Source organism: Bos indicus, chromosome 11, assembly GCF_029378745.1.
Source record: "Bos indicus isolate NIAB-ARS_2022 breed Sahiwal x Tharparkar chromosome 11, NIAB-ARS_B.indTharparkar_mat_pri_1.0, whole genome shotgun sequence".
In the NCBI taxonomy this organism is placed as follows: domain Eukaryota; kingdom Metazoa; phylum Chordata; class Mammalia; order Artiodactyla; family Bovidae; genus Bos; species Bos indicus.
Genome location: NC_091770.1, coordinates 6,614,803 through 6,631,028, shown reverse-complemented (window position 1 = coordinate 6,631,028; position 16,226 = coordinate 6,614,803). Strand labels below are relative to the sequence as shown.

The 16,226-nt window shown below is 49.9% G+C and overlaps 1 protein-coding gene across 1 annotated transcript in view; it reads right to left on the bottom strand.

Annotated features, from left to right (window-relative positions):
- Positions 1-5,344, bottom strand: part of IL1R2 (interleukin 1 receptor type 2) — a 51,262-nt gene extending 45,918 nt beyond the window's left edge. Inside the window, exon 1 of the mRNA XM_070798371.1 lies at positions 5,326-5,344. The gene's annotated coding sequence lies outside the window, so the exon portion shown is untranslated. The remainder of the gene's footprint in view (positions 1-5,325) is intronic.
- Between the last annotated feature and the right edge of the window lie 10,882 nt (positions 5,345-16,226).

Below are 16,226 nucleotides of genomic sequence, written 5' to 3'. Positions count from 1 at the left end.
TTCTGATGTGGACAAAACTTGAGATAAGCTATTCCAGGGGTTCTCGTCTCTACTGCCCATAATAGGTGTCTGATGAATATCAATGCCAGGACACTTCCTCACCAATGAGACCTGGACAGGAGAGGTGGGGCTGGGCCAGGCAATACCTTCAAGTTCCCGCATGGTCTCTGTACCACCTGCCAGGGTTGAGAGCTGCTGCCTGAGGACTTGGACTGCTCACAACCACCAGGGCCATATCTTTAGCTCCTGCAGGGGGCAAATACCAACAAGTAAGGAAATTCCAAGCATGATTCATGGAGCACAGGTCCTAAGAAAGACACAGGTGAGGCCGGGTTGCAAGGCTTGATCAGAGGGGTCTGGCAGACAGCTGAGCTTCCAGATCTAGTGGCCAGCCAGGGGGAGCAGACCCCAGATCACAGCCACTGAGCTCAGAAAAGACCCAGGTTGGAGGTGGCAGCTCATTCGTTCGTATTTGTTTTTCTAATATGTTTTTGAGCATCTGCCCCAAGTCAGGCATTATTTTCAGCCCCAAGAACTCACATTCTAGCAGAGGAAAATGACAATAATAAAGGAGTGAAAGCCTGGGACTGACATATGTACACCATTGACACTATGCATACAATAGATGACTAATGCATAGCACAGGGAACTCTACTCAATACTCTGGTGCTGCTGCTGCTGCTGCTGCTAAGTCGCTTCAGTTGTGTCCGACTCTGTGCGACCCCATAGGCGGCAGCCCACCAGGCTTCCCCGTCCCTGGGATTCTCCAGGCAAGAACACTGGAGTGGGTTGCCATTTCCTTCTCCAATGCATGAAAGTGAAAAGTGACAGTGAAGTCGCTCAGTCGTGTCTGACTCAATACTCCATGGTGATCTAAATGGGAAGGAAATCTAGAAAAGAGGGGATCCGTGTATACGTATGGCTGATTCACTTTGCTGTACAGTAGAAACACAACATTGTAAAGCAATTATAATACAAATTTTCTAAAAAAGGATTTGCTAAAAGCTCCATTTCCTGGAAAAATTGGCAGGTACTTGAGATGCTAACTGGAAAAAGAAAAATTAAAAAAACAAATTCTTTGTAAAGAAAATGTTATGTTAATGGTTCACTTTATAACAAGCGAGATGCTGGGTCAATGCCTGACACTAAGGTCCTCTGAGCAGGACAATTCCCTCCATGAGAGTCACTCATATGCCAGTTCTCGCTGGATCCAGTCTGGCAACTGGGATTCATGCATTCTCACCCGCAGAGTCTGCAGCACCTCACCTTGGGGTGTCTCAGGCTTGATCTGGCTTCACTAACCCAGTAAAGGTAGTACTGGCACTTGAAACAGGACTCGGGTGAAATGTATTCTGATTCCATCTGTACCAGAAAGGGTTGCTAAGTGAAAAATAAACAAAATTATAGAAAGTACACGTTATATATGTTGGAAAAACAGCCACGTGCCATAAAATGAGGACGCACTGATGGCAGATCATAATCAATTCTTTCTTCGGAACACTCTGTTGGCCTGGATCTATTTCCAGAGTGAACCTGACAGGCTTCCAACAGCCTTCAGTACATGCCTTTCCTTTCCACTGGAGCTGGTGTGCTTCTCAAATCCGGGACTGAGAATCATCGGGCAGGAAATGGTCCCCTCCCTGAATCACAGGTTCATGCCTATCTTTCCAGCGGCTGGATGGAGGAGTAAGACTCCCTTCCCTAATACTCCAAGGAAGCACCACTCACCCCCCAGTGGCCAGGAAGACCATGTCTTAGGATCACACACGGGCAGACCTGCCCTCCTAGGCTTGGACCCAGAGGAGTCGACCCAGGAAGGGGTGCCAAGGAATCCCACCTCCAGAGTCCGATAGCCCTGGTTAAGGGACGGGGAAGAATCCGCCAGGTTCTGTGTGATTCAGTCAATCTGCTATTAATCCTCGGGCAACTGTAGCACTCCAGGGTTTCCCCATACAGCCCCAAGTTCTGGTTCTCCAGACCCTGAAAGACAGAAGGAGGCACTGGATCCGTTCTAACAAGCCTCAAGGAGCTGTCCAAGTTTGGGCCACTTTGAACCAAGTTCTAGTGGAACTAAGCAAACTGTTCATTGGGGCTTCTTTGGCCAGAATGCCTGGGGTTTTGTTCTTGTAGTTGAAGATTTATAGACCCACAGTTTGTCAGAGTAGGAAGAGGCTCAGTTGCCCCTGCCCAGGGAATCCCCCCGCTTTGTAGATGATAAAGCCCTGTTGGTGGGATTTCACCAGGCTGAAGACTGAAGACTGAAGCTCTCCCTGGCTCTCTGAAGAGTATCCAAGCCTCACCAGCTTTGAAAACAATTCTTTGAAAAAGAAGAATGAGAGAGTTAATTCCAGATCAGGCTCAGGGCTCTCTGGGAGCAGTCAGCCACAAAGATTGACACTGAACTCCATGCCAGCCTCCCTCAGAGCCACCTCCAGGTCCTAATTCAACTTCACACCCTCAGCAAGCGTCTACACCTCCTACAGGTCTGTGACCATGAGGAGGGATCATGATAGGAGTTACTCTCTCTCCCAGGGCACCTACGAAGCTCCTAACTCTGTTCCAAGCATGTTATTTACATATTCACTTAGTTAATCATCCCAACAGCCCGGTGAGGTTAGTATTATGATGCACTGGGTTGTCCACAGAGTTCCTTCAGGTTTTCCTGTAAGATGGTACAGAAAAAAATCTGAACTTCTTGGTCAACCCAATATTATCTGTTCTGCAGATAAAGAAAATGAAGTATGCAGATGTCAAGTAACTTGTCCAAAGTAGCTCAAGTTATGGGTCGAATTCTCTTCTTCCAAAAAGATACATTGGACTCCTACCCCCCAGAGTAGCTCAGAATGTGACCATGAGGCAATCAAGTTAAAGCAAGGATATTGCGTGTCTGACTCTGTGATCCCATGGACTTCAGCCCACCAGGCTCCTCTGTCCATGGGATTCCCCGGGCAAGAATACTGGAGTGGGTTGCCGTTTCCTCCTCCGAGATGAGGTCATTAGGGTGGGCCCTAATCTAATGTAATTGGTGTCCTTGTAAAAAGTGTGGACACAGAGATGGGCCCACCTGAGGGAAGACAATGTGAAAACAAAAGCAGGAGACAGCCATGTGAGTGGAAGGACACACCTTCCAGCCAAGGGAGGCCAAGGATGAGGGCCAGCGACACTGGAGGCCAGGAGAGGTAAAGAAGCACCCTCCCCTGGAGTCACCAGAGGGAACTTGAGCCTGTGAGCACTTTGATCGCTGACCTCCAGGCACCAGAATGGAGATGCTCATTGCTACAGCTCTAAACCACCCAGGAGAGTAGCTGGGGTTGGGGATGAGCCTCCACCTTGGGCCCTGTGGCTCTGGAGTCCACACTCCCAGCCCCACCACCCAGGGGCTGTAGGGGGAGCTGCCAATGTATCACAGGACACAGTCTAGCCCTCATGCCTGGGGGTGGAGGTGACAGCCGAGAACTACCGCTGAGAAGAGATCGGCCACGTGGCTCTGATGGCCATCCACAGCCTCAGAAGATTAACACACACCAAGAAAGACAGCAAACGCCTCCAACAAGACTGAAACCACCCCCTCACTTCCCGGCGTGTAGCAACAGAACTATTCACTCCAGAATGTCACATCCCTGCAGACACGGGAGGGGTTTGTTTACCATCTCCTTTTTCTAACTTGTATTTCACTCTGCCAGTTAAGTCTATCACATTCCATCAAGAAGCGAGCAGCTTTGCTGCTCCTCCCAAAGTGGAATGAGGCCAAAGGCACCATGCCTTCCTAGGTCGGGTGGGTGAGATACCCTCTCCACACTCACCCTCCTCAAGCCCGCTCACCCCTCAGGGTTCAAGCCAGGTCCCACCTCAGCATAGCACAACGGTGGGTGCCCGATGAAAGCCCAGCCCCCTCCCTGCCCCTGGAGAAGAGTCTGTACCCTGACCCTCGACAGTCACCCAGAAACGAAGGCACAGATGCTCAAGTTGTATCAGTCACTACCTTACCTAACGCACATTTACTAAGAGTTCAAGGAGCTGAAATCTTTCCTGACGGCTCAGCGGTTAAAGAAATCTGCCTGCAATGCAGAAGACACAGGAGATGTGGGTTTGACCCCTGGGTCAGGAAGATCCCCTGGCGAAGGAAATGGCAACCCACTCCAGTATTCTCGCCTGGGAAATCCCAGGGACGGAGAAGCCTGGTGGACTACAGTCCATGGGGTCGCAAAGAGTCAGACATGACTGAGCATACTACAGCTTTCTGCTGGTTAGTGGCCAGGCATGATTCCTAACCTGTCTGGGTCTGCTTTCCCCTCTGTACATCAGGACAATAACAACATCTCTCCAGGGTTGTTGCAGGGTTAAGTCAGCTTGTAGCAAAGTACCGAGCACAAGCGAAGCACCCACCAAATGCCAACAAGCACACCAAAACTAAGCCCAACTTATGAGCATCCCGGGTGCAAGGAACTAGCCCACAGTGCAGTGATTCACGGGACTGAAAGACCCCTGGCAGGGGGTGAGATCCCCCTGGAAACAGCACTGTGTCCCCGGGGCTGAGGAAGTGCCTGCCCACCCCCACTCCTGGCCACACCCCCAGGGCTAGGACCTGCCTCCTGCAGACGGAGGGGATTTAGGGAGCCCAGGCACCTGGCTCAACGTCGAGTCAGCCCTGCCAGGCCTCTGACCTGGTTCCTTCCAGGCCCTCCTGCCAGGTCAGGCTGGGACCTGCAGGGGCTGCTCCCTGGCTGTGCACAGGCATTCAGGTTGTGGGTGGCACAGGAGAGAGGCCAGAGCCAGGAAAAACGGGGCAAGTGCTTGCAAGGCAGTGACCTTTGTGGAAGGCAAAGTGGGGGCTGGGAGGGGTGAAACGGGCCCTGTTGGCCCAGCCACATCCCTGGGCACCTGCCAGAGTGACCCTGGTGCCTAGCCCAGCCTCTGGGGACAGGTCCACAGACCCCTGGTCCCGATGACTCATGATCAGCTCCACCAGCACCCTAGTTCCCACGAAAGGAGACAGAGAGCTGATGTTTAAGAAGCCCATTTGGTGGTAGGACCAAAGGAACTTCCTGGATGGTGACATTAGCCGAGACAACTCCAAAGACCGTGATGCCGGCAGCCCCCACCACAGCCAGCTACGAGGTTACAGTAAAAGCCAGTCTAGGACCAACTCTGCCTCACACACACACAGACGTTGTTGAACTAAATGCATTCGCTAGCCAGCAAGGACAAATGATGTTCATAGATTCTGTTCAGTAGGCTCAAGAAAGTTCTGGTGTGCTGCTGACCACCTGGCGGGAACACCCATTCAAGTCAAGGCCAAGCCAGGACTGGGTGGCTGGAACCCACCTGTGATCTGGGATGGAGTCAGGTGAGCAGGCATCATCTCTGAGGGGAGTCCGATATCCTGTTTATCAGGAGTGAAGAATGTTCATCTCAGCAGCAAGAGTCCAGGACTCGGTCAATTGTTATCAAGAGGTCACTGTTTGCACTCAGAAGATCCATTCTGACACACATCAAGAGGTCACTATTTTCCCCTCAAAGATCCATCCTGACATTCTGTTGGTTGTTGATTGCGACAGAGATGGGGCATGGCCTTTTCACTAGAAGGCCAACTGACCTTTGCCCTGACCTCTCCTGACCAGAAGGCATGCAGGCCCAGAGCACAGGTTCGTCTTAGAACCTCACCCAGACTCCCAGACGCCCATGTGGTTTCAAAGTCAGGTACCCGAGGCATGAGAGGAGGTTGGCCTAACCCCAGGGGTTCCCACCAAAGGCACAAACCTGAATCTAACCGCAGGCAGACACCAGACAGAGAGCAGGAACCTTCCACAGACGCCCTCAGCCACACTCTCCTGAAGGGTAAACAGCGAGAAACACAAAGACAGACGGAGAGCTGGTTCCACAGAAGGAGACACGAGAGGACAACCAGATGCTATGAACAACTGCTCCATCGGGGGTCACTGCGACAAATGGGAGAACGGGCATGAGGTCTACAATTGGATAAAAATATCAGGCGAAGGCCTTCCCAGGTAGCTCGGTGGCACAGAACCCGCCTGCAATGCAGGAGACATAAGAGATGCGGGTTTGACCCCTGGGTCAAGACGATCCCCTTGGGAAGGAAATGGCAACCCACCCCAGTTTCCTTGCCTGGAGAATCCCAAGGACAGAGGAGCCTGGAAGACTGCAGCCCAAGGGGTCACAAAGAGTCGGACGTGACTGAAGCGACTTGGCACACACGCACGCATCATGTGAAGGACCTGGTTTTGATCATTTTGCTGTGGTTATATAAAAGGATTCCTTGCTTTCAGGACATGGACCCTCAAGTATTTAAGAATAAAAAGACATGCCCACAACTTACATTGTTTTTGGTACCATAACTTTTTAAATCTTAGAATATTATATATATATATACGTGTATATATATATATATATATATATATATATATATTCTTATATTAGCATATAATAGCATCACCAAATCAATGGACATGAATCTGACCAAACTCTGGGAGATAGTGAAGGACAGGGAAGCCTGGTATGTTGCACAAAGAGTCAAATAAGACAGCGACTGGACAACAAGAATTGTTATTCATAATTTTGACAAGAATATTATTTCACATCAGTATACATCGAGCTGGCTCATTCTTTTTTACAACTGGCAGTGTTCTCTTAAATAGATGTGCCATACTGATTCAGTCGTATTGGTAGTGGGCGCTGAGGTTGTGTTCTTCTTGGCTTTCACAAGCAATGCTGCAGGAAGAATTCCTAAGGGAGACACAGTGGTGCTCACCTGAGTATCGTCAGGTCCTCTATCAACAGGAACTACATCTCAACCCAAGGACAAGTTCCTGGTTATAAAACTATCTGGTCACCTCTTCCCAGACTTCGTCAGCATTGCATCACACAACATACTCATAAATGGTTCAGGAAAAACCAACGCAAACATGCGCAAGCAAACACACACACTCATAGGGGAGACAATGGAGAAGGATAAAACAAACACAATGAAATGATTTGGAGAATCTGGATGAATCATGTGGAAGTTCTTTTTACTATTCTTGCAACTGTTTTTCTAAAGGCAAATTTATGCCAGATCATTTTTTGAAGTTAAAACTTGACACCTGTAATTCTATCCACACCTGGCTGGTCTTCTCAGCTGCTGGTGGGCCTGGCCCTCCTCCTGCAGTCCTCGATCTTCCGCACGTACCTGGGGCCACCCCACTGTGGGCAGCCAGGAAGGCTCGTGCCAGGTTCCGGAGACTGCCTGCTCGAGCAAATGGCTTTCAAGGGCTTCCAGGTCTCTGAAATTCCCAGGAACGCAAAGTGACAGGCAGGACTCCCACTCATTTTTCTTTCTTTTTTTTTGGCTGCTCCATAGCATGCGGTGGAGCACATAGCGCCCCCACCAGGGACTGAGCCCATGCCCCCTGCAGGGGAAGCACAGAATCTTAACCACTGGACTGCCAGGGAATTCCGGGACCCCACCCTCCTGAAACTTCCTCGTCTCTCCCTGCCATCAGGGCCCTGGGAAGTACCCACTGAAACTATCCCTCAAGCCTTGGGTTGCGCCCCCACCCACCACCCCCAATCTCATCCCAACTCCAGGAATTGGGAGAAGTTCTGAGTCAGGAGTCCTCCGAGCTGGCCCTGCCCACTCTGTTTCAGGTCTGGCTGTCGGTCAGATCCAAGCTTTTGTTTCCATAAACAAAGACCACTCAGATGAGAACAAGCCAGGGCTCTTTATTCATAGCTGGTTACAGCAGGGGAGTCAGTCCCCCTCGCTTGGTTTTGGCAGACACAAAGGCAGGCGGAGGAGTGGGAAAGCTCTGTAATGGGGAAAGGGGCGCTCCAGGGATGCCTGGCTGGAGGCCGCTGCCCCCGCACTAGAAGCTGGGCATCCTCTGTGGCTGGTCAGGCACGTGTATTTGGCTTTCCCTGGCCCTAATAGGAAGCAGGGACAAAAATCAGGGCTGCTAAGACCCTCAGAAGCGTTGACTCTTTGCGACCCCATGGACTGTAGCCCATCACACTCCTCTGTCCATGGGATTCTCCAGGCAAGAATACTGCAGTGGGTTCAGTTGTCAGTTATTAATCAAGCCCTGGCCATTTGGGACCAGTCGTTTCAGGGGTTTTAGTTTGGCTGCTGGCTGGCTGCTACAGCAGTACTCTGACTTTCAACAAGGCTGACAGAGATAACAGGCTGGCTTCTGGTTGCTGCAGACTGTGGGTCCGTTTTGTTTTTATATTTATATGTTAACTTGTATTTTATAATATATATTCTGGACATTGTTCCTGCATGCGTTCAGTCTTGCATTTCCAAGATCAAAGGTGATGTCAAATTCCAAATTTCAACCCATAGCTGGAAGATTTTTAAGGAGCTAGAATGACCAGGTCCCTGAAAGGTGCCCACAGCTGGGTTATCCAGCCAAAGATACTGCAGCGTGAGCCCCAGGAGTTAGGGGCTTCTCCTTAGCAGCAGCGTCTCTCAGCCCCCGAGAGCAGCTGTTGCCCCGGCATCTCCACTGAGCTCTGGAGCCAAGGTTCCAGCCCTCCAGCAGGTCCTCCCCTCAAAACGCCCTCACTTCCTGGTGGCTCACTGTTCTCATCACTGTCAGCCCAGCCAGCCCACTCCCTGCCCATCATGTTGGCCCGGGTCTCAGGAGTCAGGCCCAGGCTTGGGCAGGAAGGATGACCGCATCCTCACTCATGACAGGGCCCTGCACACCCTTCTCTCTCCGGGAAGGGTTTCAGGTGTGCGGAGTTCGATTCTGTCTTATTCCGGAAAGTTACTGTGTCGTGATGGTCGTGACTGCTGCTTTTAGTCATTCAGAGTCTGAAATACTATCCTTAAACTCACCTTCCAGGCTCCTCCCTCCTGTCTGTTTTTTACTTTTCATTGTTTATCTTTTATACCTTTGGGGTTTTTTTTAACTTTTTATTTTAGATTGGCACAGAGTTGATTAATGTCGTGTTAGTTTGAGATGCACAGTTATACACATACTTGTATCTATTCTGTGGGCTTCGCTGGTGGCTCAGTGGTAAAGAATCCATCTGCTAATGCAGGAGACACAAGAAACGTGGGCTTGATTCCTGGGTTGGGAAGATCCTCTGGAGAAGGAAATGGCAGCTCACTCCAATATCCTTGCCTGGAGAATCCCATGGACAGAGGAGCCTAGAGGGCCACAGTCCGTGCTGTTGAAAAAGAGTCGGACAAGACTGAAGCAATTAAACAACAACATGTATTCTTTATCAAATTCTTTTCCCATTTAGGTTGCTACATAATACTGAGCAGAGTTCCCTGTGCTATACAGTAGGTCCTTGTTGGTTACCCATTTTAAACATAGCAGTATGTACACGTCCAACTGGAAAGCTGTCCCTTCCCTAGTAACCATCAATTCTTTCTCTTTAAGCCTGTGAGTCTGCTCCTGTTTTGTAAATAAGTTCATTTGTATCATTTTTAATTCTGCATATAAGGCTATCATACATTTATCCTTCTCTATGCGACTTACTTCACTTCGTGTGATCATCTCCAGGTCCGTCCATGTTGCTGCAAACGGCACTATTTCATTCTTTTTTTGTGGCTGAATGATATTCCGTTGTATATCTGTACCACATCTTCATCCATTCCTCTGACGACGGACATTTAGGTTGCTCCCGTGTGCTGGCTATTGTCAATAGCACTGCAATGAACACTGGGGTGCATATATCCTCTGGACTATATTTTTATGTAGCTATAAGCTTATGTAGCTATAAGCTATAAGCCCAGGGGTGGGATTGCAGGATCATATGATAGCTCTGTTTTCGGTTTTTAAGGAACCTCCATACCAGTCATCTGCATACCACATCTCCAAACCAGTCGGACTTGTAGTGAATCTGTGGTGCAGACACCCAGCTGCACAAATGTTCCTACCAAGTCCAGACCAGCCTCCAGGGTCCAGCATCCAGGACACTTGTCCCATCAAGCTTAGATGAAGGAAACTTCACACTTCTCAACTTCTCCACACCAAATAACATCTGGCCCTGAGTCTGCACCACCCCCACCCCACCAACCACAGGCACATACCTCAGTCAGAGCTGCTGAGAAATTCAATCTCAGTTGAGTCCGGGATCAAACAAGAATCCACAGGAAGGACCTCATTGCCAATATCTTCACTCTGCCCCGAGGCCACATGAAAAACTTTCTCTCTCTGGACAGATAAATCCAGGCCCCAGAGCCCTTCATCACTTTCAAAGTCATGCTGCTCCATACTTGGTATTCAGGGACACCTGGGGCCATCCATCTGGAGTGGGTAGCCATTCCCTTCTCCAGGGGATCTTCCTGACCCAGGAATCGAACCACGGTTTCCTGCATTGCAGGTGAATTCTTTACCAGCTGAGCCACCAGGGAAGCCCACATATACAAACACACAGGCTTAAAAGAAAAAGGTAAAACCATGACTCTCATACAAATACACAAATAAATATGTATTTAAAAGATACGAGGGAAGCATGCAGATTTTATAACAAGATCAAGGGAAAAGTCAAAAAAGCACAGATGTGTGTGGAAAAGGCAATGATGGGATGAATTGTAAATGGAAACAAAACTGTTTTTTTTCCCCAAGAGGATAGGGGGAAGTTAGTTAGATCCCTATAGGACAGGAATTAATTCCCAGGTGACTGTAGCTATGAAATTAAAAGACGCTTGCTCCTTGGAAGAAAAGGTATAACACACCTAGGCAGTATATTAGAAAGAATAGACATTACTTTACCGACAAAGGTCCGTATAGTCAAAGCTATGGTTTTTCCAATAGACATGTACAGATGTGAGAGCTGAACCATAAAGAAGGCTGCATGCTAAAGATTTAATGCTTTCGAATTGTGGTGCTGGAGAAGACTCTTGAGAGCCCCTTGGACTGCAAGGAGATCAAACCAGTCAATCCTAAAGGAAATCAACACTGAATATTCACTGGAAAGACTGATGCCAAAGCGGAAACTCCAATACTTTGGCCACATGATGCAAAGAGCCAACTCACTGGAAAAGACCCTGATGCTGGGAAAGACTGAGAGCAGGAAAAGGGGGTGACAGATGATGAGATGGTTGGATGCATCACCGACTCAAAGGACATGAGTTTGAGCACACTCCAGGAGATAGTGAAGAACAGGGAAGCCTGGCGTGCTGCAGTCTAAGGGGTCACAGAGAGTTGGACACAACTGAGCATCTGGGGGACTCTAGGGCACTAATGGGGTTGAAAACTGGTACCTCAGGATGGAAGAATGGAAGCGACTGAACAAAAACCAGTTTCCCATTGAAACACAACTTGTTTTACTTCAAGCAAATCACACCAAGCTCCACCCTTGTATACTCATCCCTCCCACATCTGGATCAACCCAGATGAATCCTCTTAATGGGCTCAGATCTACTGGAGGAGGAAAGGCTGAGAGACTGAACAGACAGACAACCGCCAGACCATATACACAAATATTGGGTTGGCCAAAAAGCTCATCCAGATTTTCCTGTAACATCCTATGGAAAAACCCAAACAAACTTTCTGGCCAACCCAATGCCACCAGCCCCTGAGCTCCCAAGCCAGGATCTGGAGACCCCCAACCCTGCCAGTGCCCCCTGGGCTCTGGCTCCCCTGGCCTTTTCTGGGAACAGGAGTGAGCAGTCTCCTGTTTCAGGCACAGCCCTGCCACTCCCCACCCCGCACGTGGTCCTTGAGGAAATCACAGCCTCTCTGAGTCTCCTCCCTCAAAGAAAACACAGCAATACCTGTGTTCCTCGTCAGCTGACTCACCAGGCCGAGGTGGGGATCAGATCGCATGGAGTCTGTGAATGTTCTTTGAAAATGATTTTTAAAAAATAAACCTCAAAACACACCAACAAATAAATGAAACCAAAGTCATACACATGGAAGATACTCGTTCAGTCGCTAGGTTGCGTGCTAAGTCTTGGCAGCCCCAGAGACTGCGGCATACCAGGCTCCTCTGTTTACCACCATCTCCCGGGGTTTGCTCAGATTCCTATCTGTTGAGTCGGTGATGCTGAGCCCACCCACTACATTGCAGCCCTCAGGGGGCCCAGCAGGTGAGAGGACATAGGCGGGCATCCCCGCTCCTGCTCTGCTTGCCTTTCCCTGCTCCGGGTCTCTGGCTGCTCCAGGGTCCCCATTCCCTGACCCCTGCGCATCCCTTGGACAGCAGCCCTCCTATACAAGAAACACCTGGGACAGACCTGCTTCCCCAGGGACTCTGGCTGGCCCCAGGGGTCTGACCACGCCACCCGGCCAGAAGTAAACCTGCCTCAGCCTCTCAGCTCCAGCTGCTGGCATCTCACTGCCCAGGTGCGTGCCCTCCCACAGAGTTGTTCCCAGCAGCAGGGGCAGCGGGGACCTTCCTGGTCTGTGTGCTGCGCCCTGTCCCCTACCACCCAGCACCAGCCACCCTGGCTGGCATGAGTGACTCTCCTCCACCCCTCACAAGGTCAGACCTGGGGACTCAGCTGCTTGCAGATGGCAAGCTGGAAAGGGAGTCAGCAGAGCCAGGTGCTCCAAAGACATGAACCAACTCGTTTTCTAGCATTCATCAGGTTGTGTGCTTTGTGCATGGGTGCTCAGTCGTGTCCAATTCTTTGCAACCCCATGGACTGTAGCCCGCCAGGCTCCTCTGTCCATAGGATTCTCCAGGCAAGAGTACTGGAGTGGGTTGCTAAGCCTTCCTCCAGTGATTTTCCCAACCCAGGGATCAAACCCTGGGTTTGATCTCATGTCTCCTGCATTGGCGGGGTTCTCTACCACTAGCACCGCCTGGGAAGCCTGTGCTTTGAGCCCCATTTTAAAGATGGGGAGACTGAGAGCCAGAGGGTGTGCAGTGACCTGACCGAGCCCCCACCAGGAAGCGGCCCAGTCTGTCAGCTCTCTTGATGTCTCTGGGCCTTCAGAGTCAGGCTGGTCTTCGCTGACCGCATGTGAAGGGCTGAGATTTGGGACAAAAGCCAAAAACCACCGGGTTTCCTTCAGAGGCTGTTTCAACACAGGGGTTGCCTAACAGCAGCATGCTTACAAAGAAGCGAAGCCCAGAACTTCTCTGCCTGATTGAGAAAGAGCGTGAAGATTACTCGACGCAAAACAGAAACACGTTGTGAAATCCAAGAGCTAGAGCCCAGGTGGCTACCGTTTGTCCCCAGCTCCAGGGAAGAGGCTGCAGGACGGGTCCTGGAAATGTTGCTTTAGGCCAAGCCATTACATGAGCCTTGGCCCAGAGGCCTCAGATTCCTTAGACTCTGAGGTCAGCTCACAAGCCCCCTGACACAAAGGGCCATGGCCGGGATTGGGGTGGGAGCCAGTTTCCAAGGAAACTATCAGCCATTTTTCAGGAAGCTGTGTGTTCCCAGGATGGTAAGCAGACACTGTGACCTTCATCATGATCAGAAGGTGGCCTGCTCTACCATCTGTCCTTGAGCAAGTCACTTTGCCTCCCTGGGTTCTCACCTTCTCACATGCAAAAGGCACAGCCAGCAAGTCCTGCCCGCCCTGCCATGAAGGTGCCAGCATCCTTGGGAGTGTCCAGGTGGCTCCACATTACCTTGAGGCATACAAAGCTGGAGATCACAGCATCTGCTCTTACAAATTGTTTTGTTTTGTTTTGTTTTTTTAAAAAAAAAGGCATCTCCCTTACAACCTTATTAGCTAGAAGCAAGATGCTGCTAGTCCCGGGGTTGTGAAGGAAATACAGAGAATCAGAAGCCTTGGACCCCAGCCCTTGCTCTGCAGGACTCAATACATAACTTTGGACACAAGTATTAGTGTCTGACTCCTGGCTGTAGCCATGTACAAGCTATGTAGGCTCCTCTGTCCATGGGATTTCCCAGGCAAGAACACTGGAGTGGGTTGCCATTCCTACTCCAGGGGATCTTCCCAACCCAGGGATTGAACCCAAGGCTCCTGGGTCTCCTGCATTGCAGGTGGAGTTTGTACTGCCGAGCCACTGGGAAGTCCCCAGTTATCAGTATAAATATTCTTTATAAGCTGAAGTAGATATTGCAAGAAACACTGTTAATGGACTCACAGAGGCCCAGGACCACTCACATTATTTTTAAGATCATGGTGTTTGTACCCACCCCTGCCTTCCTGAACTGCAGCTCTAAGAGCCTTTGTGGGACCTCCCTGCGGTCAAGTGGTTAAGACTCCACACTTCCAATGCAGGGGGCACAGGTCTGATCCCTGGTCAGGGAACTAAGATCCCACATGCCATGCATCATATCCAAAAAATAAAATAAAAGCCTCTTTTAGACGCAAATTAGGTCCCATCAATTAGATTCATTTCTTCATGGTTCTGAAGGAATAAGGGTGCGATAGCTACAGTTCTATGGCTATGAGAAAACTAGACAGTTTATTAAAAAGCAGAGACATCACTTTGCCAACAAAGGTCCATACAGTCAAAGGTATGGTTTTTCCAGTGATCATGTACAGATGTGAGAGTTGGACCATAAAGAAGGCTGAGTGCTAAAGAATTAATGCTTTCAAATTATGGGGCTAGAAAAGACTCTCGAGAGTCTCTTGGACTGCAAGGAGATCAAACCAGTCCATCCTAAAGGAAATCAACCCTGGATATTCATTGGAAGGACTGATGCTGAAGCTGAGGCTCACTTTGGCCACCTGATGCGAAGAGCCAACTCACTGGAAAAGACCCTGGGAAAGGCTGAAGGCAGGAGGAGAAGGGGACAACAGAGGATGAGATGGTTGGATGGCATCACTGACTTTATGGACATGAGTTTGAGCAAACTCCAGGAGACAGTGAAGGACAGGGAAGCATAGGGTCCATGGGGTCACAAAGAGTCAGACATGACTGAGTGACTGAACAGCAAACAACAGCCATTGTCCAGTGTTGTTTCTGGCAAGTATGACCAAAGAGACATTGAATTTTTCTAAAAAGCATTCCAGGGACCACTCACAAGTGAGAGCTAGTTGCAGTGTCTACAGGGACAGCTTTCCAATTCCCAGATCAAACTGTGTGACAAGCCATTAACTCAAGGGTTCCAGGGCTGGTCTCCAGATTTTCATACCTGCCTGACCATGGCAGAGGCAGCGGGCGCCCTGGTGGGCCAGTTCTACAGAGATGCTCTGGGAGTCAAAGATGGAGCTTCTCCTAGTGCCTGCTCTGGCCCCTCTACTGGCACACACCCCGCACGTGCCAATGACCGAGCTGACACCACGGCCACGAGGAAAGGAGCCACTGAGCCAGGTGGAGAAAGACATGGAAAGAGACCAACAGGCCCTCTTCTCACTTCATTCCTCACTTTCTGCCCCATGCCCATCTCTGCCTATTGAAATCCGACTCACCCTTCACAACTCAGCCAGATCTTACGTCCTCCAGGAAACCTTGCCCAGTGGCATGCTGGCAGCACTCTCTCCTCTGTGACCCCTACAGCTTCATTTCAGTTTCTCTCTCTCAGCAGGTGGGACACACATCTGCCTTTATAGCTATCCACATTCAGTCCCTTTTCTATGATGCTGACCTCCTTGAAAACAGGCACTTTATCTGTTCCTTTTGGTCTCTCCCAACACCTGGAATCATCCCAATAAAAACTTGGATTGAATGATGCTCATTGAGGAGAGCAGACAGACAAAAACCACTGGAGAGAAGCCCATGGCAGGACATGTAAGGGCTGAGTTGAGTATCACCAACCAAGAATGGCAGGTGCCTCCTCCAACCCCAGTAAGGTGACTTCTTGACTTCCACACTCCATTCTCCACCTGCAACCTGGCCCACAGCAGAAAGAGGTATATTCACTGAGCAGATTGAACCATGGAGGTGCCAGACTCTGGGATACTTCTTGTTGTTTAGTTGCTCAGTTGTGTCTGACTCTTTGGAACCCCATGGGCTGTAGCCCACAAGGCTCCTCTGTCCATGGGATTTCCCAGACAACAATACTGGAGTGGGTTGCCATTTCCTTCTCCAGGGGATCTTCCTGACCCAGGAATCAAACCCAAATCTCCTCCATTGCAGGCAGATTCTTTACCACTGAGCCACTGGGGAAGCCCCTCTGCGATACTAACAGCAGTAAAACTTCAGAGCAAAAGACAAGAGAAGTAAACTTTAACCTGATCAAGACAAAATTCTATCTCCAGAATTCCCTTAGCCAAGTCTATACCACCTCCACCACCAGGAGTCAGAGGGTTTGTAAGAAATTCAACACATCTCAAATCCCCCAGAGACAGCATCTCCAGTTTTGAGGATCTTCTGATGAAAGTCCATCTGGTCACCTA